The 25590-nt window shown below is 46.6% G+C and overlaps 1 pseudogene; it reads right to left on the bottom strand.

Annotated features, from left to right (window-relative positions):
* Positions 1-19808: 19808 nt before the first annotated feature.
* LOC146175129 (uncharacterized) lies at positions 19809-25353 on the bottom strand (annotated as a pseudogene).
* Positions 25354-25590: the final 237 nt, after the last annotated feature.

The following is a 25590-nucleotide window of genomic DNA, read 5'->3' as shown; positions in this document are numbered from 1 at the left end:
TACACAATCATGCGACTGGGACCCTTTGGAACACTTTCAAGGCAGAGCTGATGAATAAGCGAATTGACATAAGCGAACTATTATCCCAGTCGCTCCTTCACTCAAACGTTCAACTTTCGAATGAGTCCCTCTTGGCTTACGTACAAGAGATGAAACATCTTTTGCGCCACGCCGATGCCAACATCACCGAAGCGATGGAAGTCAGTCTGCTGTTGCAGGATGTTAAACACTAGCCACTGCGGGCCTTCTACGCCAACTACCAATGATTGGCGCAGTTCTGCCAAAAACGTACCGTCAGTCAGGTACTTGCTCTGATAAAGGCAACCAGAAGACTGAAGCGCCGAGCTTGCCACCAAAGATAGTGGCATTGTACTTGTGTGGCGAGAGCGGATAGAAGGTGAACTAGCGAAGAAATCTCGCATTCTGCTTAGCTCCATGATCATGCGAGCAGTCGCAATGATGAAAGCACGAAGCCAATGCTGAACAAAGTCGCAGAGTGCGGAGACCTAGAAAAGTAGTCAGGATCAGAGGGTTTGCGTCCAGAGTTGTTGAAAACAAGAATGCTGTGCTCTTGAAGACAATGCCCCGCGCCCAATTCGACCTGATGGATCCTTCAACTACGACAGCCTGCATAAAGCGTCGTGGTTAGCGACAACGTCAATTTGGAGGCCATAAAGTAAGTGCTTATTTGGGTATGTACGACAAACGTTCCAAGCATTCTGTTTTGTTGCAACGCTCCGACAGCCAAATATCAGCTTGTCATGATATTTGAATTCACGTAGCCCCTATGCCACGGATAGGAGCTGCCAACTCGGGTCGCTCGTTTCATTGGTGATATCAGAATCAGCCTGCCAGAACCATTTGCATTCTCGTTACCCCTGCAACACGCAGGCACGTTCATACGGCTTGGTTGAAGCATGACGTAATATCTGGACTGGTATCTTGCGCTCACTTGACATACCCTTTACGTGGCCACACTAATATCGCACCTTACACTGATAGGACATGATAGGCGAATAATGTAGCAGGCAAAAGAAGCTTCCACCGTTGTTTTCGCAGTTCAAATAGTGTTAACCGGAGCTAAACATAAACAAAACATAATTTTCAGCAGCTTCGCATCTTACCGCTATCAATGGCATATAATCTGAAGATAGCTGAAATAGTAAACACTGTAATAAATTCTAACAACCCCCTGCCCCTTAGATTATTTAGATTACCAATGAAACAAACAAGAGCTGCAACTAAGAAAGTATTTAATTTACCACCTTGTTATAATATGTACGGCCGGAGACTCCTATAACATAGTGGAGCCAATGTGTAGAATGAAGTCCTCAAATGAAGTTAAGGAAAAAAATAACTTTTCGGCACCTTTAAAACACTATCTAATTTTCACAGAACTGTCGGAATAAATTGATTGTGTGTGCTAATTTTGAAGTTTTTCGTACCAGGTCTGCAGTAACATTGTACTTGTTTTTCATTTGGACGCATTACTAGGCGTAAACGCCATGGGTCCAACCAACTGTTCGTGTACAGTTTTTTAGCACAAATAAAAAAAATAAAGGCCAAAAAAATAATTATAACAGATTAATCCATGTTGGTATTCGAAAGTATGCGGCTCTTGTATGCCACAAAATATTCAGTGAATCCAGGATTCCGTTCGGCAAGTACAGAACCGATGCCGAAAACACTAACATATCCGTTCGTATCTTGGTAGGGGCTCTCTTGTCGTAATGGCAAAGGATGCGTGGTGAAGTAAGGATTTGAAGCAGGGTATCAGAAATGGAGCTATTTTAGGATGACCCGGATGACAAGCAGTTCAGCGCATAAATTAGCGTTAAAAGTGAAATTATGGTCACACATTTCTCGATGAAGCTTAAAAAATATGATCATAGTGCAACGAAACCCCGCATTTCAATTACTGTACATTGCCGACTGGATAGTGTTTCGCCTGGTCAGGATTATGCCTTCTTTGGATATGAATTGACTGAGTATGGTAAGTTGCTTCGCTCCGAAGCTGGAGTTCCTCAAAATTAACGATAATCCTGCGAAAGCAAGGCGGATCAACATTTGGCAAAGGAAAGATAGATGCCAGTCGACCTCGTGCATCGCTCCAATCCATCTCAATTCAAGGCAGCCATAGAATGTATGTTCAAATGAAAACACTACGAGTATAGGGATCGGCGACTTGCGATCGGGAAAGAGCAGGATGCCTAACAAGTGTACGCCTCAAGGATTTGTAATCTCGCCCCTTCTCTTTAACATCGCAATGGTTAATTTGGCGGAGACGTTGAGTGCCATAGACAGCATTCGGCATGCAATTTACGCCGATTACATACTGATTTGGATGGCAGAGGGCTTGCTAGGTCTCAAGAAGGAGAGGCTAGAAGTAGCCGCCGACTGTGTCGACCGCTACGCAAGGGCTAGGCGACTTTTGTGTTCGCCCGAAAAATCTGAAATTCTCAGAGTATATAGGCCCCGATACGACATTAAAGTTAACCTCATGGGTATGCTAGTCGGGGCTCGCATACCAGAAGTGCACATACTGTGAATGTTGTGAATGTGGATTCAGTCCAATCAGAAGTGGGGCCATACGATCAGATTGCGATTTGGATCTGCGGCCGAGATAACGAGAGTGATTAGGCGAGTGACCGATACAAGAAAGAGAGATATAGCATATCGTTACCGTGTTTAGGTTACAGTTTATCGGCGGGCGACATCTGCGCATGCGCGGCCATTACCGCGGTGAGCAGTTTAGGGATTACCGCCGCGGAAAGTTAGCGTCAACCCGTAAACAACAGCAAACTAAATTTGCGATACGAGCATAACCAAGCCAAGCAACGCGATCATACTTCCATGATGGCGACGGTGGCGGCGGCGGACGACTGCTGCAGCAAGCGCACTAGTGTAAGCGCCATGCTACGCAGCAGAACGCGATTTCGCATTAAGGATGATATTGCCCTCCTTCGCGAGGTAGTAAGCCTCAATCCATTTGCGGACCCTTCCCATTGGCAGCACATTTCTGAAACCTTAACAGCCATGACTGGAAGGCATTTCAATGTGCGCAGCGTGCGAGAGCGGCTTTTCCTCATGCTGCGCAAGTTCCTACACAATGAGCGACAAGTGCTGAAGCAGTAAGTGTGACTTCATTAGTACACTTTCTTCGCTATCATTGTTTCAAGCTGCTAAAAAATATTGTTCATTTCAATATAGGCCCGGCACCGAAGAAGAGTACATCGAACGGGACGGACTGCTTCAGCACGTTGCGGACATGGCGAAGGAATTCGGCCTCAGTGTGCGCTGTGCAGTGCCTAGGAAATCTGCTGCAGGCCAGCCAAAACAGCGTGCACAATCCGTGCCCTGGCCGCAGCCACGGTTAAGGATGACAGTGTTGCTGCTGCAATGGCATTTTATGACCACTTGGAGGAGGAAGAAAATTCCCCCCGTCTTGTAAGTCAACTACGCGACATTATTTTCACTTGTGTCTGTAGCGCGGGAGCGAGTTGTTGGATTGCCCAAGGTGTGGTGTTGTCCAAAAACTCAATTACAGGCACAAGCCTGTCGCAAAGCGAGATTAATAAAGCATCTGTAAAAATTATTGATATAAAAAATTAGCAATCATAATAATTTTCATGAAAAAAAAATTCGAAATAGAAATTTCGAAGCCAATTTTTTGTTCTTTTGCATCCACCTACAGTCGGCATTTTTGTCACACACTGAACCGTTACGCCGATGCATTTTTCTGTCTATGTGCAGATTGTGTGTTTGTGCATTTCATGTGATTGCTGGGTCCAGGTTTTGTTTCACCTATTCTTTTCTTCTTTTAAGATGACCACACCCAAGGGACTACGGAGGCAGCAGTTCTGTTGGAAAAGATATATAGCGGGTCACCGCCTGCTGCAACTAGCCCAGCGGCATATTGTAGCGAGCCGGATGTCCATGAAGAGATAAGCCCAGGAGAGCTGGGAAGTCCCAGGGGACCAAACGAGTCAAATCGCCCTTCCAGCCGGCGGGGTGCAAATGACTCTCAAAGCTTTGGGTAAGGGAGACTGATCAGCGAATATGTGCCCCTTTTTTTAGAGTTTACTGCATCCATAAGTGTGTGCTGTCAGCTTGTGGCCTGTGATAGAACAAACAAGGTGTTGTGATCATTGTATACTTCTTCTTTGGTAATGTGGGCACATTGGTTTTTGAGAAAAAATATTCTCTATGCTGACTAGTCCACAATAAAAAAAATTTTCGAAAATGTTTACACAAGAAACCCTCAGTGATGGAGGTCTGCTTGTGTACTTAGTAGTTTGCAGAGGTTTCAAATGGGATGAAACGTTGGGAGCCGTAAGGGCACTACTTTTGTGCTACTATTTTCTTTAAAATGCAACACATTTTGAAGTGTTTAGTGATGCATGAGACAAGGCTTGATGTCTTGCCTGCTGGTTTCTCTAAAAAGCAAGGCTGGAATTCTGTTATTCTGCTTTACCTTTAGGCCACCTGTTTTGCATGAACCCTGGACATAGTGCCATTTTCATTGTTCAGGCAGAAGCCTGTTGGAGGTAAGAGGTGCTTATTTGTGGTTCTGGGTTTGAGGATGATTGCAACTCTCACTTTCTTTCAATCTTACTTTTAAAAGATTTGATAAGCAGCAGTGCCTCTCTCACCTTTCAGTCAGCCTTTTACTGTTGGCACAGCGCTGGGCCCTTATTCAGAATTTGCGTCGTTATCGAAGTGTCGCTATCTCACGTGACCTCGAGTAATCTGATTGGTCGAAAAGCCAGTACCACTACGGAACCGGAAGAGTTGGCAACATCATGTTCCGGCGTTTCCCCAATCACATGACTCGAGGTCACGTAAGATAGCAACACTTTCGATAACGACGCAAACTCTGAATACGGGCCCTGATCTGATTAAGGTATAAAGGTTTTCATGCGGAAATCACGTTTTTCGAGCATCCCTATTGACCCCTGCTCCCTGGATGAGGCTGAGGGCTTCAGCAGTCAGCGGTGCCCCACAGCTGCAGCACACAATGTGGCCTCAAGGCCAAGTCCACTGCTGCAGAGAATGCCGCTGGGCATCATCCAGCCTACAAACCGGCGGACTGTACCAGTGCGAAGTAAGAGAAACACCACTATGTGGGTTGTGTCTGTGCAGGTGACTGCAAAAAGTATATATATATATATATATATATACGCAACTTAAAGGGCCACAAGAAAGGAGACGATGTAAGGCCACTTCAATGTGGCTCTGACGGAATTACGGTGTTTTTCCACTCAAATTTTACACACTTTACGCTAACAAAGTTCATCAGTATGTACCAGTGTCTGGGAACTTTTCTTCACTGTACTTACAAAACAGCATATATCACTCTGCTAGCATCAGTGATTGCACTATCCCTGTGCGCAAGTATAGAAATTGCTTAGTACATAGGGCTGTCTTCCTGCCATGGTAGTGCAGTGGTTAGGGCGCTAGGCTTCTGTCCCTGAGGGCGCGGGATTGAATCCCGGCTTCGGCAGCCACTTTTTGGGATAGTCGCCCATACGTCCACAATCCGTTTGCACAGTGTGGCTGGCGATGACCTCTCGCGAGCGCTCGTATTCACAAACGCGCAACTCGATGCTTCACCTCCACTATGTGGAGTGGAGAAAACAGCCGCTCCTCTACTCCAGGGCAGATTTGGATTCATGAATGACCCTCAGCGTTTCCTCCGATGTCTCCTCGAGAATACCTCCGCCACTCTAAACAGTGCGAATGGCATATGTGGACGAGATTAAGTCGAAATTTTGCCCCGAAAACTGCGTGCTGAAGTGTGTAAACAGCCAATTTTTTTATGAAAGGTCTTTCGCTAGCAACCTCGACGTTAATAGCATAGTGGAACTTGTTTTGAGAGTTGGATGACAAATGTGGCCGTGAAAAATGGCTGAAATGCTTTTGCATCTGGCAATAGTTGCTGGTGCTGACGTGGAGTTTACCCAGAACATGACGTATGCTTTGAGAAATTGTGTGAATACTTTGGCTTATTCGTTTGAAGGGTAATCTGCTCGCGCCCTTTGATGCCTTGCCTTTTTTTATTGCCAGGCTTTTACAGACATCAAAATACATTGTAGAAAAAACAAACAAAAAAACTAAAAGCTTGGCCTTCAGAGGGTTCAGGGGCAAGAGTTGAAAACATGCGTGCTGCTTCGTATGCGAACTGAATCAACTCTCCCAAAAGCAAATGTAGCCTGCGGTTTGCAAGCAGGTTCAGAGCCCCAATTGAATATGCGCTTGAAAAGCCCCGACCGTGAATATCCCTCCGTAAGACGAGCGCACGAACGCGCTCCCTCGACAGCGCCGCACGTCCGAAGACATACTTCGTACCCTCTGGCAACTAGCCACTGATGCGTGGGGTGCAGCACAGCCTCACTGCACCTCCAGTGCCCCCAGCTTACTGCATGCAACACATTGTTTCCCCACAGTTTGCTGGGAAACCACTGCGCAGGTCGAGCGATCGAAGGAGTGTGCCGGCGCTGCTCGAGTACGGCAGGAGGCGAGCTCACCATTAACAGTCAAATGCGCGCCTCAACTGTGCACTCGATAGGCTCCGAAAAGTAGTTCACTTATCCAGTGGCAACTTGAAATGTGCCTGCACCCCAGAAGCGTGACGCAATGATTAACTACAGCACTGGTGTCTGTGGCTGTGCACAGTTATCCCGGCAGGAGGCTACCGCAGTCACACCTTTAAAACGATAACATGCTAGAAATCCACGGTCGCTGTCACTCTCAGCCAATGCTTAGAGGAAGGCTCGGTGCATCCTCGCCGTATCCACTTTCATGAAAAGTTTGGTAGAACGAAGTCCACACACCTAGCAAGCGATGCGACGGCCGCCATATTGCGACGCTACCTTGGCCATAAGAGGCCAAGGTAGCGTTGTTGCCGACTTGAGATTCTCGCGAATACTCCAGTTTTCTTCGCCGCTGGAGGCACAATTCAAGTGGAGGTTGCTTTCTGAAATGAAAAACAGGCCTCTAGGGGCGATTGGAGAAGTTCGAGTGAAGGCACGTTCTTGAATACAACGGTAGACCCCTTCTCGTGCACAGTGAAGGGCGATAGCATGTCCAGGTAAACCGGTGTCTGATCGCCATTGCCTATTTGGACCAACAGAAAGTTTTTGCGCAAAGAAATAACATGGTGCTGAAAACTCACGAGCAGCTCTTTGAACGCTTCAGCAGCTTCTGTGCAATTACGGTCCGCCGGCACAGTGAAAAAGCCAGCACAGCACATGTAGCGATGGATCCAGTGCTTGCTCGCTTTGAAGGGAGCACGCAGTACCCCTTTTTCTTTTGCAAGCTCCCTAGCCTTTGCCTGCACAAGCTCCACACTCATAGTTAGATGCGCAGCTCGCTGTTGTCATACGAACTCAGTCAGGCCAAGTTCAATTTCTAGGTATGTTCGATTCTTCGGGGCGTGAAAAGGGCTTTTTATCATCGCCATACACGAATGCTTCCCTTGACGACACCAAACTGCCTCCCGACCGCACTGTTGCCAATGTTCTTTGCAGTTAAAATCAGTTTTCGTTTAAAAGCAGCCGAGTGCTGTTTTTGAGAGTCTGACATCTTGCTCCCCGAAAAAAATATCCACTTCATGAAGCGTGGCTTACATGCGTTGTCAACAGGCACACTCAGCAGATCAACTGCAAAGAAACGACATTGTGATGTCGTTTGTCGAGCGTAACGGAAGCCAAGCCATAGCCACGCCACAATAATAAAACCAAAACTTCAAGCAAGTTTTTATTCGGACCTGCAAATAGTATTAAACCAAAATTTAGGACGCAAATTATGGGGAAAAACCTCGTTTTATATGCAGGCTTTTATGGTATGTGGCAAACATCGAGCAACTTCAGCATCAAAATTTATCATTGAATCAAGAGATGGTTACAAGAGGCACTCTGTTACTAAGGGCAACTTTTGCAGGTCCCTAAAGTAACTTCTCTATTTAGAAGAGAGAGATAATTTACCCAGGTATGCTCAAATAATGCAGCTGACTCGTACCAATTCACATGTGCGGCAGTTTAGATTTCCTTAGCTAAATTCTGTTCCATATCAGTGTCCTGTTTCGCGGCACTATGTCAGGAACCAAGGAGTGCCTCCTCTTGACTGGAATTTCAAGATGTCCTGACATTTTGACTTCCCAGTCAAGAGGAGCCACTCCTTGGTTCCAGACCTATTGCCCTATTGCAACAAAAAAGGACACTAATAGAGAACAGAATTTAGCTAAAGGAATATAAACTGCTACACATAAGAGTCGGCAAGACTTTTTGGTTAAAAGAGACTTTTTCGGGTCCCTTGAGTGTCTCTTGTAATGAGGTTTTACTGTAAATACATCGTGCAATGCCCTTGAAGGATGTGCAATATCAGCAGGAGTAAGTCTCATACACAAGCGTCATAAACCAGCGCACGCCCTAAGTGTGTGCAGCATATTTCAAACACTTATTCGTGAACAATGGCTCTAACATCATTAATGTGTTGTCGCACACTTCATGCATATCAATATATAAGGCACATATGTTGTACACTTCAGTGATTTGGGAACATGGGTTACGGCCGTTGACCACTGATGCCGAACAGTAGCTGGCACTTCGTGCCAGCTTGCTTTAAAATATGGCTGTATGTATGAATAAGTTTTATTGTATGATCATACACAACAAAAATACATGCACACATCAGCATGCAAGGAATAGTTGAAGCCATGTGGCACAGAAGGGTACAGGCCTAGGCAGTACCATTTCTTTTGGACTACTAACTAGCTTCTTAAGCATACACTGGCACTTTGTTTTCAGCAGACGCTTTTTGAAAGTATTGCAGTTGTGCTTTGAATACTTCTGCTATATATTTTTGACCAAGGCAGTTACGTTTCAACTATGTTACCTGTAAAATGTAGTGTGCTGTGAATATTACACAAGTGTGTTTATTGTCTAGTTCTAGAAAGAGCAACACTTCTGTTTAAAATGATTGCTGTTTCATGTCAATATACTTATGTTTGCACACTTTTCTGCAGGTACACAGAGGCACAGCGAGGCTGCCTTTACGTTTTTGTCGGAACGTGGGAGCCGCGACAATGAAATACAGCGGCACCGCATCGCTCCTGAGGAAAATCGGCTCGACTTCGAAAAGAAAAGGCATGAAGACAAAATGAAGCTGCACATGTGGGAGAGAGAGGAGCGGGCACAGGAACGCCAAGCGCACCTTGCTGTGCAAGAAGCGAACCTATGACTAATAGAAAAACTTGTGAACAAAGTTGAGAGTGCTGTGAAATAAAGTCACTGTACTTGTTTTGACATCGTTTGGATTGTACTTCCATTTTCCACAAAACATAACGGCTCAAGGAGCCTATGAAATATATAATTGCATAGTACTCAACTACATCAGTCACAAGTCTGTTAAAGTAGAGCACACAGAGAACTACGACCGTCATGTTACACCGCCTTGGGTAGCAAGGTTTCCACACCAAAAAAAAAAGGAAACGGGGTAGGGGGGGGGGGGGGGGGCGGTGCATGCCTATTCCATTTTCGACCAGTGTTAAACATTTGTGTCCTGCTTTTGAACAGCTGTACGAAGCTTTGCAGTCTGCTGTTTACATTATACAATATTTTATTGTTCCTTTTTCAACAAGGAAATTAACCCTTTAGACTGTAAACCCCGAACCGTACTCATCATGAGTTAAAAACCACGTCACACTCATCTGGACCGATGGTGCACTGCTTCTATCGCGAAATAAGAGCTGCGATCAATTCTTAACCCTGGAGGGCAGTAGGTGTGCGTAAGAAAAACATTTCGTGCCTTTCATGTTTTAAGCCTGGCAACAGGGGCACACCTTGCTAGTTAACTTCTACAATTCCCCAGAACTGGCAGATATTCTCAAAGCAGAAAACCAATATCTATAGAACACGTGTCTGGGAAGAAAGTACATGCCTCCACTAAAAAAAAATTTGGAGGACGCTTAAGCTTCGCCTTCAAGAGTGGAACGCGATAGCGTTATTGCACCTCGTCGAGAAAACTTACTAAACGCAAGGGTATTGGGGCATCCTCGCACCGGTACCCGCGCGGCCCGAAGGGGAGAAGCGGGTGATAGTGATCTAAAGAAAGGAAAGACGCTTGATTCTACAACCTGTGAGGGTGCACGGCGAAACGTCAGGGGCGAGTGGCGCGCCACGGGTCGGGGCAGCGCCGCACATTGTGAGGAGGGGTTCTTCTGTGTTTGCCGCAAGATGGCTCTGCATGTGCGCAGAGCGCAGAAGAAATGTAGCGGAAACGTACTTCGGTACTCGTGTAACTGCGACTTCTGTAAGTAACATGCTCATAATTACCGCTATACACTGCAGTATAACGTTCTACGGCATGTTTCTAAGGCAACACCGCATTCACTAGAAGCGCTTTTGTACCGCTTTCAAGCATCGAACTCGTGGCTGAGTGCGTATGACTCATCTAGCACTTTAAGCAAAATCTGGGCTGTGTTTTCTCACATTGTTTTGATTCCGAAGTATGATGAGCCAGGAAAACGCCTGTTGGTGGGTTCTTATCGGCCGATAAGCCTCACCAACGTGGATTACAAAATATACATGAAAGTGCTGGCGAAAAGGCTTCAAAGTGTAATACCGAGTCTGGTTGGGCCACACCAGACGTGCGGCATTAAAGGTCGAAGCATCGCAACTAATGTGCACGTGGTACGAACTGTTTTGGAGTGTTGTGACGCGATTGGATCTCGAGTGGCAATGTTACAGCTGGATCTCGCCAAAGCATTCGATCGCGTTTCGCACGATGCCTTGTTCGAAGTATTGACACACTCAAACATAGGGCGAGTGATTGAGGAAGGTGTTCGAATCGTGTATGCGAACTGCACGACACGGATAATTGTGAATGGAGAGCTCACTGACAGCATTCGTGTGCTGTCGTCAGTGAGGCAAGGCTGCCCCCTGTCACCCCTACTATTTGCGGCCTACCTCGAGCCTCTCTGCCGGTCTATCATAAACAATGAACGTATAACTGGTTTTATGCTGCAGTCAGCACAGGTCAAAATGCTGGCATATGCAGATGACATCGCTGTATTCTGTTCAAGCAGAGAAAGCATTCAAGAAGTTACTGCCCTTGTTGAAAAATTCTGCCGACAGACAGGCTGTGAAGTAAATTGGGAAAAAAGTGCCGGTTTCTGGCATGGAGACTGGGATGTTACGCCTGAATACTTTTCTCGTTTGCAATGGTCAAAATTGCCGACCCAGTATTTAGGCGTGCCGCTTGAATCGTACCAAGATCCCACCCCATTCTGGGCTGGCCAAGCAGAGAGAGCGAGAGAGAAAGCTGATTCATGGCAGGGCAAGCCGTTGTCAATGTTCTCACGCGCTTATGTGTGCAATGTTTTCCTTGTGGCAAAGATATGGTACGTAATGAATGTGCTTTCGGCGACGCGTGTTAGCATTCAAAAAATTCATCGTGTCTTTGCCGTTTTCATGTGGGCATCAACATGGGAAAAGTGCAGCAGAACCAACCTCTTTCTTCCTGTTAAGGCGGGGGGCTTGGGCCTTGTGCATCTCTTTTTGCGACAGGTTGTCTCGCGTTTTTTTTTTCCTTCGTGATCAAAACGACAAATTCTTGAGGACGGTCATGCAAGTACGACTGTGTAAAATGCTTCCAGAATACGTTGTCTGTTCTGGTGAGAATATGAGTGGCGCTTTAAAAGGGTACATGCGCGAAGTTGTCTTGTCTTTCAGAATGTTGCATGCGCGTTTTTCAATGGAATACTTGAGCAAAGTGTGTAAGAAGAAGCTGTACAAAAATCTTCTGGATTTGATGATACCGTTGCCGATTTACCGTGCACCACACCGTGGAGGCCCCGGACAGGATGTCTTAAAGCGTGTGAAAAAGATGCCAGTTAGGCCTTCAGTTAAAACGTTCTTCTTTAAGCTACATTTAAACACATTACCTGTTAAAGTCGGGTTACATGAAAGAGGCTTATTCGTTCCCTGGACAACAGACTGTCTCCTTTGCAAAAAACCAGAGACAATCGAGCACGTCTTTCTGGATTGCTGGGACCCAGTCTTTCACTGGGTTGTTCTCCAGAGAACACTAAAGAAAGACCTTCCGTTAGATCCGTATGGCATACGGTTCCTTCCAGTCGAGAGTGAGGGTATTCCTTTGGATTTAGTCATGGTCTTGGGCCTCCACAGCCTGTGGAAAACAAGGATGCAAGTGCAACATGCAGATGTCAACACGCGTTCTGTACGCGAGAACTTTATCGAGAGTGTGCTGCTCCTTAGAGAAACGTATCGGGTGCTTTCTGATCCACCTGACTGGATCAGTGTGCTCGATGAACTGGCTGTCCTCAAAAAATTTTAAACCTTTCGTGACAGCCGAAGTCTGGTTGTTGCGAGTTTTACCATTATTGTGGATCTTTTTGAATTGATGTGAACTCAAAACAGGCAATAAAGAAAAAAAAAAACTCGTGGCTGAGTGGTAGCGTCTCCGTCTCACACTCCGGAGACCCTGGTTCGATTCCCACCCAGCCCATCTTGGAACTTGCTTTTTATTTATGAAGTGCATGTTTATTTATGAAGTGCATGCCGGGATTTATCGCTCACCGGACGCCGACGACACCGGCTTTTCTGCGACACGAGCTCCTTAACGCTACCGCGTTAAAATTACTTTAATAAAAGATGGGATTACCATCTTTCAACATAAAACATTCCTTGCCTTCCAAAGAGAGATAAGTAGTTTTTCACATTTGTAAACCCAATTAATTCACATGCAATACAAGATGTCAACTGCAGGAATGAACACGAACACAAGAGAAGCAAACGCACAAAGCATTCATCCGTGTGTTGCATGTTTTCTTCTCGTGTTCCTTCACTGCCATCATGAATGAAGGAACGAACAAGTTTCTAAGCCCACAATTGCTCTGCACACACATAGACTTTACACAGACAATACGCACACTGCTTTACCAACATCAACTTATGAATCCAAAGCAAAAGTAAGAAGAGCGCGGCCGAGTCTGCATTTTTCGTCAACAACAAACACCAGGATTGTATGTAGAAACATATCGCCAGCTCCATTTTCAGCACAACTATGTACATCAGCTGTGACCACTGCATGTCATGATACTTTTATTTGCCTCGCAGGCTATTTGGAAGATCACGGACACACATCCCCAATACACTCAACAGCTTCAGACACCAGCTGTCAGCCCAAGACATACTATTTCAACTAAAAAAGGAATTTATTGACCACTTTGACAAAAACGGCAATTCCTAAGTTAAACTTGAAATTTCTTCAACCATCACATTTTTGTTTAAAAAACAAAAAACCGACATTGCAACAGATAATAAAGGGGCGTTTTACGTCTCGCATGCTGCAATTCTTCGCAACCTGCACGACACCAATTGCAGGGAGCAAACATACAACTACGTCTAAATATTCTTGAAGAATCATATGGCCACCATAAGTCTGGGTAACCTCAAGATGGGCAAATTCCAGGTAGCGGATGAAGGCACCCCTCAAGCTTCAGTTGCATCGCCCCTCGTTTAATATTACTATGCTGAAATTCAAAAAGACGCTTCATAAAATCAACGACGTACAGCACACCCTCTGCGTCGACGATATAACATTTTGGATTCGATACGGCAGCCCTGGAGAATAAGAAAACGCTTCCCAGAAAGCCGTCGGCTGCACCAACAGCTACTTGAAAGACTGCGGACTCACTTGCGCACCACAGAAATCTGCATTCCTCGTTCTGAAAGCCCAAACACGAATGTAAGAGACCGACGGGCACAACAGATTAGCGCGTGCTCCTATGGAATGCTGTGGCGAACGCCTAACCATGGCACTGCACTAGTGCCGACAGGCGGGTCGTGACTGGACCGCTCTGTTCTTTTCTTTTCTTTCCTTTTCTTTTCTTATTGTACACACTGTCTCAACCTTGTGGGGGCAGGTGAGACGCTCATTCAATGCAAGCGCCCAATGGAAGGACGTGACCCTAGGAGTTTTGCCTTTCCTTTATTTTATAGGAGAGAGGGTTTAGTCCTCATAAAGTTGAAGGGGGCGCTGGACGTCGGAAAGAACTAATCAGGTTGATGTCGGTTGTGATTGGTCGTTGCGGAAATTAGGGCTGCACCTAAGGGGGTTCAAACTGAGCCCGAGGGCACGGTCCGGCGTTCCGGACTAGGTTTTGATGCTCGGCATCCTCGGCTATGCCGACTTGGGAATATTTCCCTTTTAGCCGGTTCCAACCTGTATTTCTGCTGTAAACTTGTAAATATCTGCTGCTTGTATAAAATTCAGCTTTCTTCTCGTCAACTCCTGCCCTCAAGGTTTCGCTCATACCGTCTCCGACGGGGCGTCTCTAGCGCAAGGAACGTCCGCTGAACACGGTATACCATCTCTGACGGCGCACCACTGGTGCACAGAGAAGAACCACCACCATCGGAACTTTGCTGGTGCAGCCGGCAGGATGTCTCTATCGGCTAAGTAGAGACAAGGTAAACAGCGAAGAAGACGGAGGAGGAGCAGGCGGCGAGAAGCGGCAGCGAAGGAAACCAGGAGAGGTAGCGGCAAGCACCGGGACTGCAGCCGGTTAGCAAACGCAGCACGTCGGTCAGCGGCTGGTCTACGCAAGTTAGCAGCAATGCACTTAAGGCCCGAGGCTAGCGGCAAGCGCATCGCAGGCTCCACGGAAGGTGGCGGCGGACGTCGATACGGGAGAGTGTTCAAAGGAGATCAAAACATCCAAATAGTGAGTTTTCCCGGTCCCATTGTTCGCGTCTCTGTCTGCATTCGAGCCCGTTGGGGTTTTAAGGGTACGTGGGTCCGCATGGACAATTTCTGAGTTTAAGCCTCGGTAGAGGAAAACAAGTAGAAATGGATAAAAGGTTAATTTTGGAAGCGGAACAGGAGTGGTTAAAGGAGATGCAGGCAGAATTGCAGAGGCTAAAGGGAGGAAATGCGCTCAGTTTCGAGCGCAGTACGCTCAATTTGGACCGCGCGATTGAAGTTGCGATCGCGGAGCGCCATGAAGCTGATCGGAAGATCGCTATAGCAACACGGTGGATGAGGGCAGTGGGCGCAGAAATGCCCAGCATAGCGGCACTAGGTACACCATCAGAGCCGGAAAACAATTGCTCTTTGAGTGAGCATATTGCGACTTCTCCAGCGCCAAGCGATAAAGGGGAAAGCGGCCAGGTATCGGCAAAATGCGAGCTACGTTTCCATGAAACAGATTGAGCGTTGCCGCAAAAACAACCTCAGGCAAGCTCAGAGAAGGAGCGGTTCGAACAGCGAGAACCTGTCACGTACAATCGATGCGACCTCGTGGAGCTAGCGAGAGGAGGAAATACCTCGCAGGTGGAACGGTGCACTGCGCCTAGCATATTGCATTAAGTGTCCGGTACTACTGTCCTCACAGGAGCTCCCCTTTCGAGGCTACGAGTGGAGACGTGGCAGTAGGACAGAACGTAATTAGAGCTGTGCAAGTTTCAAACGCGCCCGACGAAATCCTGACCAAGTCGTCCGAGGACAAAGCATTGTCACTAGACAATATCGAGTCAGGCGAAAGGAAGGTAGCTCCTGCAGTTTCAAGGTTCGATGTTGCCACGGAGCCGGAAAATGCCTCTCAAGCAGGGCACGACATTCGGAACGTTAGTGCCAAAGGGAATGAGGCAAAAGGCGCACATCGAGGCAAAGTGCAAGTAGACAGGTGCAAAGCTCACCGATTGCACGCACGCCTGACGTACCGTGCTATCTGCTGTTCATTACGCCATTACGTCGCACGGGTTTCGTTAGACCATGCAAAGGGGGTGAAAAGGGCAAGGCACAAGACTCACTGTCGCGGCGTAACGTGTAGAGCGTGCCTTCGGGAGCATCACGTGGTGAGCGATTAAGCTCTAACGATAGAGAGGAGGTGTTCGACCTTGGGGGATACAAGCGATTGAGTTTTCACTCTGTTGCGACTGTGGCCCAAGACATCGCACGCCGGCTCAAGCGCACACGGTGCCACGGCGTGCAGCCGGTTGGCGTCTACGGACGAAACGCTGGCGCTAATGAGTGCTGAAGCCGTGCAAGTGTGCGGGCGTTTGTGTGGGTGTTTGCGAGGATAATGGTGTGCGCGAACAAGAGAAATCATGCCTGCGCATGAACTTGGAACTTTGTGTGAGGCGCAACTTGTGCACGCAAATCGTGTATTTGTGTGAAGTGATCACACTAGCGTTTAGTTTTGTGATTTTTATGCCCACGCGCATGGTGTTTTCTTTGTTGTTGTTGCTGTTGTGCCCCCGCAATATTTGAGCATTGTTTGTCCGGATAGTGCTGCGGTCGCATTTGGGCAGTGGCGCTAGGTTTCATCGGTCCCTTGAAGGAATTAATTCTAAACGGCGCCATCGGGCACCCTGTGTAAGGGGCGTGTAAGGGACCGACGGGCACAACAGATTAGCGCGTGCCCTTATGGAACGCTGTGGCGTACGCCTAACCATGGCACTGCACTAGCGACAGGCGGGTCGTGACTGGACTGCTCTGTTCTTTTCTTTCCTTTTCTTTTTTTTTGTACACGCTGTCTCGACCTCGTGGGGGCAGGTGAGACGCTCATTCAGTGCAAGCGCCCAATGGAAGGACTTGACCCTAGGAGTTTTGCCTTTCCATTTTTTATGGGAGAGAGGGTTTAGTCCTCATAAAGTTGAAGGGGGCGCTGGATGTCGGAATGAACCAATCAGGTTGATGTTGGTTGTGATTGGTCGTTGCGGAAATTAGGGCTGTACCTAAGGGGGTTAAAACCGAGCCCGAGGGCACGGTCTGGCGTTCCGGACTAGGTTTTCATGCTCGGCATCGTCGGCTATGCCGAAGTGGGAATATTTCCCTTTTAGCCGGTTCCAACCTGTATTTCTGCTGTAAACGTTGTCAATATTTGCTGCGAGTGTAAAATTCAGTTTTCTTCTCGTCAACGCCTGCCCTCACGTTTTCGCTCATACTGTCTCCGACGGGGCGTATCTGGCGCAAGGAACTTCCACTGCAACACGGTATACCGTCTCTGACGGCGCACCACTGGTGCACAGAGAAGAAGAACCACCATAAGAACTTTACTACGAAGAAGAGCGAGAAAGAAAGGGTGGGGAACTCTTTAGAAACTTGGATAGAGAAGGCGTTCAACTAGAGTGCGGAAAGCCGCGCCCCCCTGTGTAGATGATAGCTCATATACCACAGCCTCCATCCTGAGAAATATGCATCCTTCATATCGTAAAGAAAAAGCACATGGAACAAATCTGGAAACCAGATTTACTGACACAGCAAGATACCTGGGGAGGCAAGCCCACTGCATTACGATCATGGATTACACATTTACAGAAAAGATATCTGCAATTATTGAAATGACTCCAACACAGCAGAAGAGGCTGAAATGCCTCAGCTCTCTCGACGTGCAATGAACGTGTCATAATACTCAGTGATTTGCAGTCTGCATGCAGGAATTACCAAAAGGAAAGAATTTCCGGCCTAGCCCTTGAAATCCATCACACCACAGCACACCACCTCGCAGATTCTTAAATCATACGGACTCCAGGACACATCCACCACCATAGCTTTCTACACTGAGGAGGCTGCCCACCTGGGGCAGGTATCACACCTGCTCTTTTTGTTTCTCTCTATCCGTGTCTGTATCGTCGTGTTGCCCTTTGCTACATTAACTTTTTAAAATCATTATCCAAGTGACCATGGTATCTGCATTTTATGCCTTGCCCACCTCTATTTGCTCTTTGTTACCAGAAATATCATTAACCCTATAGGTTTCTGAACTACATCACTTTCTTCCTGTCTCATGTTATCTATACATGTTGCCTTTCCGTAGCTTGGCAAACTGCCTTCAGGTTTTTTATTTTGTTTTAACATTCTTAGAGTGCTAACGCTACAGCCTTTGCTCACCGAATCCGATATGTCTCCGTTTGAAGCTGGCCATGGCCAGAGCTCCTAATTGCGCAGCACTTTTCAGATGGGAATCAATCCCTTCGGGACTCATAGATCCCTAGCAGGGCTTTAAATCTATGCTGGATGGATGTTACATTGCGGCTGTATGCTACCGAGTATGTGTGACCCAGAATCGTCGCTCTGAAGCCAGCTGTGGAGCCATCAGCTGGAGCTCCCAGCTTTCGCAGCACTTCTGGGATGGAAATCAAACCAACTAGAACCCTTGCATCCTCAGTCTCTCCACTTCTGTGGGTATATTCATCAGTTCAGTTCAGTCGTGTCCGACGCTTCGTGACCCTATGGACCATATCACGCCACGCTTTTTGGTCTCTCATTATCCTCCTAACATCACATAACTTGATCTGCAGCGCCTCGAGGATGTCATCTAACCATCGCGTTCGCTGTCTGCCCCTTCTCCGGTGACCCTCAACCTTTCCCAACATCAAATCTTTCTCCAGTGACTCCTCTCTTCTCATCAGATGACCAAAGTAGCTGAGCTTTAACTGTTTTAACCATATAGCATGGTTAAAACTGGGCTGTATGTTAAAGCATACCATTACATGACTCGTGCTCGGCGCGAGCAGAATGTGAACTAATGATGATAGCCACAAAACAATGGCACTGAGTAAGGACTATGAAGCTGTTAGAATGGATGGCCATACAACTGCGAACAGGAGTAGAGGATACATAAAAAGAAAGGGAAACATCTGTGCCAGTTGCCACCAGAATAGGAGCCACCTGTGCCATCCAATAGTGCGGCAAGACAGCACTAAGCAACAAGATTTCAGGTATCACTGAAAATGCGGGATACAAAAAACACTGCAGCTAAACATCAAGAGCAGCAAGTAGAGTGAGAGGTTGGGAGCCACCTGTGCCATCCACTAGTGCTGCAAAACAGCACAAAGCAACAAGATTTCAGGTACCACTGAAGATGCGGGGTACAAAGAACACCGCAGCCAAACAGCAATAGCAGCAAGTAGAGTGAGAAGCAGTGACAAGAATAACTCCAGTATCGCCCAATACAAAAACACAATGAAATGGAGAAGCAATGCAGCAAAAACGGCAAGCATAGCGAGAATGATGCCTACACATTCACAGCTCGTAAGACTTGAAAAGCCCCAGGAAGCTTCTATGATCACCAGGTGGTAGATTACGACTGTACGCTGAGTATGTGCGACCAAGAATAGTTTGTTTGAAGCTGGCCATGAAGCTGCATGAGCTGCCAACTTGTGTTGTAGGCAGTAGCCACATGCAGTGGCTAGGCTGCCTAGCTGGCTGCACTGCTACGCGCTCGCGTAACGCTCGCTGCGGCTGGCGCATCTCATGCTCGTGCCAGTCTTTGCCTGACTGAACAAACCTGTCATTTTGAGATCAGGATGATGCCCGCACGGAGCTCTGAATGCTACTCAAACTGTGAAGGTACATTTGTACAACTTCGTTAAAGCAATCCCTGTTAAAGAACCCTAGGTGATCAAGATTTACAAAGCCCTCCACTGCAGTTTCCCTCATACTCCAGTCGCCTTAGAATATCAGACCGTATAAACCAAACCATTAAGTGTTTACTGCCACTAACCAGCTTCAACTGTTGTCAGCTGTCAGCGTAGCCCCCCCTCCCCCCCACAAATAACAAGGAAACGTGAGGAATCTGAATACATGTAATACCAGGAGCAAAAATAACTAACCCCCTCCAAGTTCTGAACTGTGCCGCACCGCGAACGAGTGCCACCTGAAAATGCCCTCCTGATATCGGGACCTGCGCACTCTGCCTGGCCTGACACTAGGAATGCACTGCAAGGTGGCACCCACATTCAATGTTGCACAGTTCAGAACTTGGAGGCGAGGTCTGCTACTTTTGCTCCCAACAGTACATATACATTAGCCAGAAAATGGCACCAAGTATTCATCTAAGGCTGGTGGATCCAAGTTAAAATATTGTGAAACATGGCTGTCATAAAGGCAGGTGTGGGCATTTGACAGCAGCGCGGCCACTCTGTACATGCGGCCGATGTTCTGGCGTCCTATCTTCAGGTTCTTAGGAAAATCCACAAATGCAAACTCGGTGGCCACCTTGCCGAAACCCCACTCCACAGCTTGCCGAACAGTGCTCATCTTCTTGTTGAATTCCAAGCTTCACGAGGCTGAAGCCTGCATCCCCCAAATGGCTTGAGGAGCAAGGGTCGAAGAGGGTATGCTGGATCCCCATAGATCACGAAGTTATGGCCTTGGGTGACCTTCTCAAGGTTGTTGTACAGGTTTGTCTTCTTGAGGATGCCTTAAATGCAAAGCAGTTTCAGTATAAAAAAATGTACCAGAAGCAGGGCTTGCACTTGGAGTTGTAATTTCAAGCCGCTGTCAAAGAAATAATATAACTTCAGGTATTAGAAGCAAACTTATTTTATACGCCCCGCACACCGCCTGTAGGGGCAGCACTGAAAGCCACCTACGGCAGCAGTGGGGCTACGTTGGCTGCCCCACTGCTGCAGCGAGCGTAGCAGAAGTTCACACGTGATCGGCCGTTTGTGCGGGTGCGTGGCAATTATCTCCACGGCATTAGAGTCCAAAAATGAATTTAATTGCTTCAAAGTGGACTTCTGTCCAAAGTCGCAATCGAACCTTCACCCTAAGTGGGACAACCCGACCAGCGTTCACACCAAATGATTGCCGCAAGCAAGAGTCACCAAGACCAGCGATGCCACAAAGCCTATCATGAGTACCATCCCTTTTTTTTGCGTTTTAAAATTTATGCCCACGCTTGCACTGTGTTCGGAGAAAAACTGATAAGTTCAATTAGTTTTCCTGGAGTGCAACATGGTGCTGCTTCGCGTGCCCGATCAAGTGGTTGTTGAGAGGTGAGCGGACCAGGCGCTTTGGCGGCACGCTTGTGTACAGGAAAACATGCTGGACTAATCGCAAATAATTTGCACCACCTTTGTTGAATTGGACACGATTTTAACACATCGTTGAAGTAGCAAGAGTGCATGGTTTGTAGCTCGAACCACGACTATCCTAAGTAGCGCTAGTGTTTGGTGAGACTGCCTCCCCCGTATGCTGTCCCTTCTCGAGCTCCGTTAAGATACGGTAGTGGAGAGCTCCACATTACTGGACTACCACCACAGCAGATAACAATTGCACACAATGATTGTGGCATTATCTATTACTGCTTTTGAATATAAGCTTAAGACGCGAAAGTGGCAACCCCGGCTGCTCAGAAGTAATTTCTTACATTTTCATGTCCTATCGCCCAAAGTTAGATATTTACCCAATTTTTTCGCGATGCTTATGGGCGTAGCTTGTACATATGGCAAGTCACGCTTGGTATTAAACAAGAATAAAGCTCTAAGGCATTCAGTGAATGTTTGACATCTGCAATTTTCATGCGAAATTGTGCGTTTCCAACGCTTTTTCTTTATGGCTGGCATCAAAGCATTTTTCCCTCATCTGTAACAGGTGAAAAGCTTCATTTGAAAATTTTGTGTCATGCAATTACCTGACTTGCATTACCCTAGTTGAAATTAAATGCTGAGAAACCACCAAAATAAATTTAGACTTGTTACTTCTTAAGTGCTCCTCCTATTTGTAAGCTGTTGAAATACTGTGGGTAGGTATACTGGGTTCTTCGGGTCATTTTATTTGTCGTCATTAGCTTCTCGCTGGCTGTTGCCCCGCCGTGGTGGCGCAAAGAACGTCGAAAGTTCTAGAGTCCTCCACTACGGCGTCTCTCACAGCCTGAGTTGCTTTGGGACATTAAACCTCACAAACCAAACCATACTTCTGGCTGCAGACTGATGTCTGTTGGCTCCCACGAATTCTCAATTGCATTTGAAAGCAATAGAAACATGCAGCCAGCAAGCTTAAGGAGCTATTAGTTACGAAAGAGTCCCAAAAATAAAATATCACATCTACCAAATAACTTTCCAGCCAAAAGCGTCTTATTTAGATACATAAGGGAATGTTAATTAAGTTGAACCTAAGTAAAAGTCCTAGTCGGGAAACAGATTAAGCAACCCTACCATTGTAAAGGTGTAACACGTGTGGCATGCCTGTTAGAAAAAGCCTTACTTGCACAAATAAAATAGCTGCAGCATGCCCATTCAACAAGTGCACGAACTGAAAGATATGCTAGAGCCAGCTGCACAAAATCTGCACACACTAGCAATGCTTCATGGCTCGCGCACTGTCTGTGTAAACACAGATGTACACAGAGAGTTTTGTAAACCACCGAATATCATGCGTGAAACGTGGTGGGATCCATGTTGTAACGGCTGGCTGTAGATTATGCCATTTTCGGAAGGCTCTCAGGGGCTATTATATTTAATAAATTCACAAGAAATCAAATATGCAACAGAAATGACGCGATGTGTTAAGAATGAATCCACGCAAATATATATTTCCAATTGCAAATGGGGCATAATGCGAAAGGACATTCAGGAAATGTCACAATCATGACCTATTTCCCGAGTCATAATCAGACAATCACAATGCTGTGAAACGTGCACGAATGTGCCGACTTCATGCCAACTAGAGACATAAATCTCTGCGCAAATACAAAAATCTGCAGCGAATGACACTCTGCAGCTAGGTGAGAAATTACGGGAGCGGTGCCATATCTCGAACAAGTAGCGTGCGCACAGTAGCAACGCTTCCCAGCTAGCAAGCAGTTAAACACACAGGCACGTGCATAAAGAGCTCAGAAACGATCCAATGCCACGCGTGGGCATGATCCGATCCATGCTGCATTCAGTTTGAAAAAAAATTGCTGTGCACATGATGTGGTCTCTGAGTGGCAAGAAGCATGCAACTGCCTCTCACATAAAACTAAAGAAAAAAGCAGTTTAAACTAGCTGATGCTAAGCGGGTACGCATAATGGGACAATAAACATTTCATAGCAGCACCATAAAAATGACTTACATAATTACAAAAGCATCGAGAAGTGAGCAGAACCTTTTTCTCCGCCCAGAAACAATCCACTGTTATCATTGCTCCTGTTCATAAGGCCAGCCAGGAAACTTGAAGAAATGCGTTCCCAGGGAGCTTTTGTAGCTGTTAGAGCACTGCACTTCACAACAGTTGTTCCTAGACATGACCCAATTTCCATTTGAACCATATGAACTGAACGATCACAAATTTGTGCGTTAAAGCCTTCGACTGCGTAGAAACCTAAGGAGAAAGGCAGCCAGGTAGCCCTGCCTGAGTTTTGTAATGCCGCCGCCAGGCGGCACAAGCTCAAAGGATACGCGGAGCATATTGTCTGCCACCTATCTCATGAAACACGCAATACTTTTGTAGTGACAATAGCAATTCCTCCTAATTTATTGCTCTAAGTACTACCATTTCTGAAATCGATTAATGGCAACTAGCTTGTTATTACTGACAAACTTGCCAAAATAGACCCCAAGTGAGATTTCAACATACACGAGTACATCGTCACTCAAAAAAGTCAGCACTCATTTATGAAAAAACATCATCACAAATCTGCCAAGTTACTAAATTGCAAGAACTGAAACTCCATACCCTGCATTTAATATGTAGATTTTGGTGATGAACTGTCATCGTGGCAAAGAAGTTTGCACTTTTTAGAAAAGCTGCTCAGACCTCTGCCGTTGTCTGAACACTGGATCAAGGCGCTACATGTGTCGCTGCTATACAGTATTGCATAGGGGTGAAAAGATCATGGGAACTGTGTCGGTCGGAATGATATAACAAGCAGCCATGTAGACACAGTAGACTGTTAATTGAGGATGAGAATTTGCCTAGTTCCGGTTAAAACCATATCTAACGTTAACTTCCTTTAGTCATCAGTGCGCAGCATCCTTAACCCATGGTTATGGTTCTTGATGTCACCTCAATGTAGCATCCTCAAGACTTCAGGCCTCCTGCGCATAATTCTTATCTCGGCTGTTCCCTAAATCCGTAATATGTTCAAGCAACTTCATACTAAGCAAGCTCGTACAAAATATATGCACCTACCTGCATCGTGCCTCCGGCCCCGAAAAGGCCCGTCCAGCTGGCAAACTATGCCATTGGGTCACATTACGGCCTGGTATTTCTGAACATGGCAATGTTTATGGCCTGAAAAATCTTCTTGCTGCTCTGATGTGGGTCAGCAAATTTTGCGGGCAGTACCATTTATAAACCCCCAACAGTTTTTAAGCGGGGCTCCTTTAGCTTGCACGGAATGAAAAGAACAAGTGGTCATAAAATGATTTTAATTGTCACATTTTGCTGTATCTTTTCTTTGACTGCTTGCTAACATTACTGGTTTTGAGGCAATGAAAAGTTTTTTAATAATGTAACTGCATTCAACTTTGGAAGATTTGTCATGATGCGGATACAAACAATTCATACAAAAGCTCTGACACTAAGTTAGTCGGGATGCATTGCTCGAATCATTGTGAGCCTGTATGAATGATTCTGGTACTACTAGAGCACATGCCTGATATTTCTTACTACCGTAGCTACTCGATTTTAAGCATCCCCTTTTATCACGATCGTGATGCCCAACGTGATGGGGGTTCTCAGATTCGAAATATAACGCTCCCCCCCCCCCCCCGCATTCCTGTTTTTTCCTCGATATCTCGACGAGACGCGCGCGAAATTATTTAGCAAACACCATTCGCAAAGGCGATTGAAGGGCGCTTGAAGTTCAATGTGGCAGACCTCTTCAAACTCATTCAAGCCTCCGTTGCGGATGTCGAACAGTTGATATCAAACAAAGCAACGCGTGGTCGCGATATCTACTCAACTTGCCGAAATATTCCAGGCCCACGTGACAACATGCTGATAGGGTAATCTGGGTAGCTTTCTGTTGGCCTTTGGCGTCGTGCGCCGCCAGCTGTCGTGTAGGGTCGGAACGAAGCAAAACAAGAAGTTGGAGATGGCGCCGCACCTCTAAGTTCCTGCTCGAGACTGAGCACACAGGCGCCCTGGCAAGCTTGTCTACCCTCTCTTCCTCTCAAAAACAGATTCTCATGCAAAAGGCTTTTCCCCATAATTTTATTTCTTTCTCTGCGGAGTTCGCGGGACGCTTAGAATCGCGAAAATAGGGTATTTGCTGAAAATACTTCCCCTGCGCAATAACCTTTATCATGCAGGATTTCGCGCCAACGTTCAGAACTCATCAAACAAAATTTCCTTACCTCACAGAAGCGTTCTAGAGAAGTCACAGTGTGCCACGAATGGGTGCTCAGGTCTTGAAGAAGGTGGTCGAAGTAGTGCTCGACATGGGCTAGCACCATATTCACCACACTCGAGATAACAGACTGGTGGCGGTTGAACATTACCTCGAGGTCAAAGAGGCGGATCGGATAGGAGAGCCGCCGCAGTGCCATGCAAAGTGCCTCACGGCCTGGCACAGTCACGCGCTGGGCGCTAACGTAATCGTCCGCCACCATCAGGCAAGACAGATGATAGAAATCGGTATTCTTGAACCTGAAATGCCGCTCAAAATCGCAGTCCTCTATTCGGTCAATATTCAAAAGGCCACGCGCTCCCAGATTTCGGCGCCTCTTCGGCTCCATTGCAGGAGTGCCGGGAAGGAGCGGGTCAGTGAGTGCACTATATTGTGCCATATCTAGATCGGAAGCCTGAACAAGGTATATGCCTGAATACTGTGAGGTTCTTTTCTTTAG

This window comes from Amblyomma maculatum, chromosome 11, assembly GCF_055883805.1.
Source record: "Amblyomma maculatum isolate TAMU_Amacu chromosome 11, ASM5588380v1, whole genome shotgun sequence".
Taxonomy (NCBI): domain Eukaryota; kingdom Metazoa; phylum Arthropoda; class Arachnida; order Ixodida; family Ixodidae; genus Amblyomma; species Amblyomma maculatum.
This window is presented reverse-complemented; position numbering and strand designations above follow the sequence as displayed.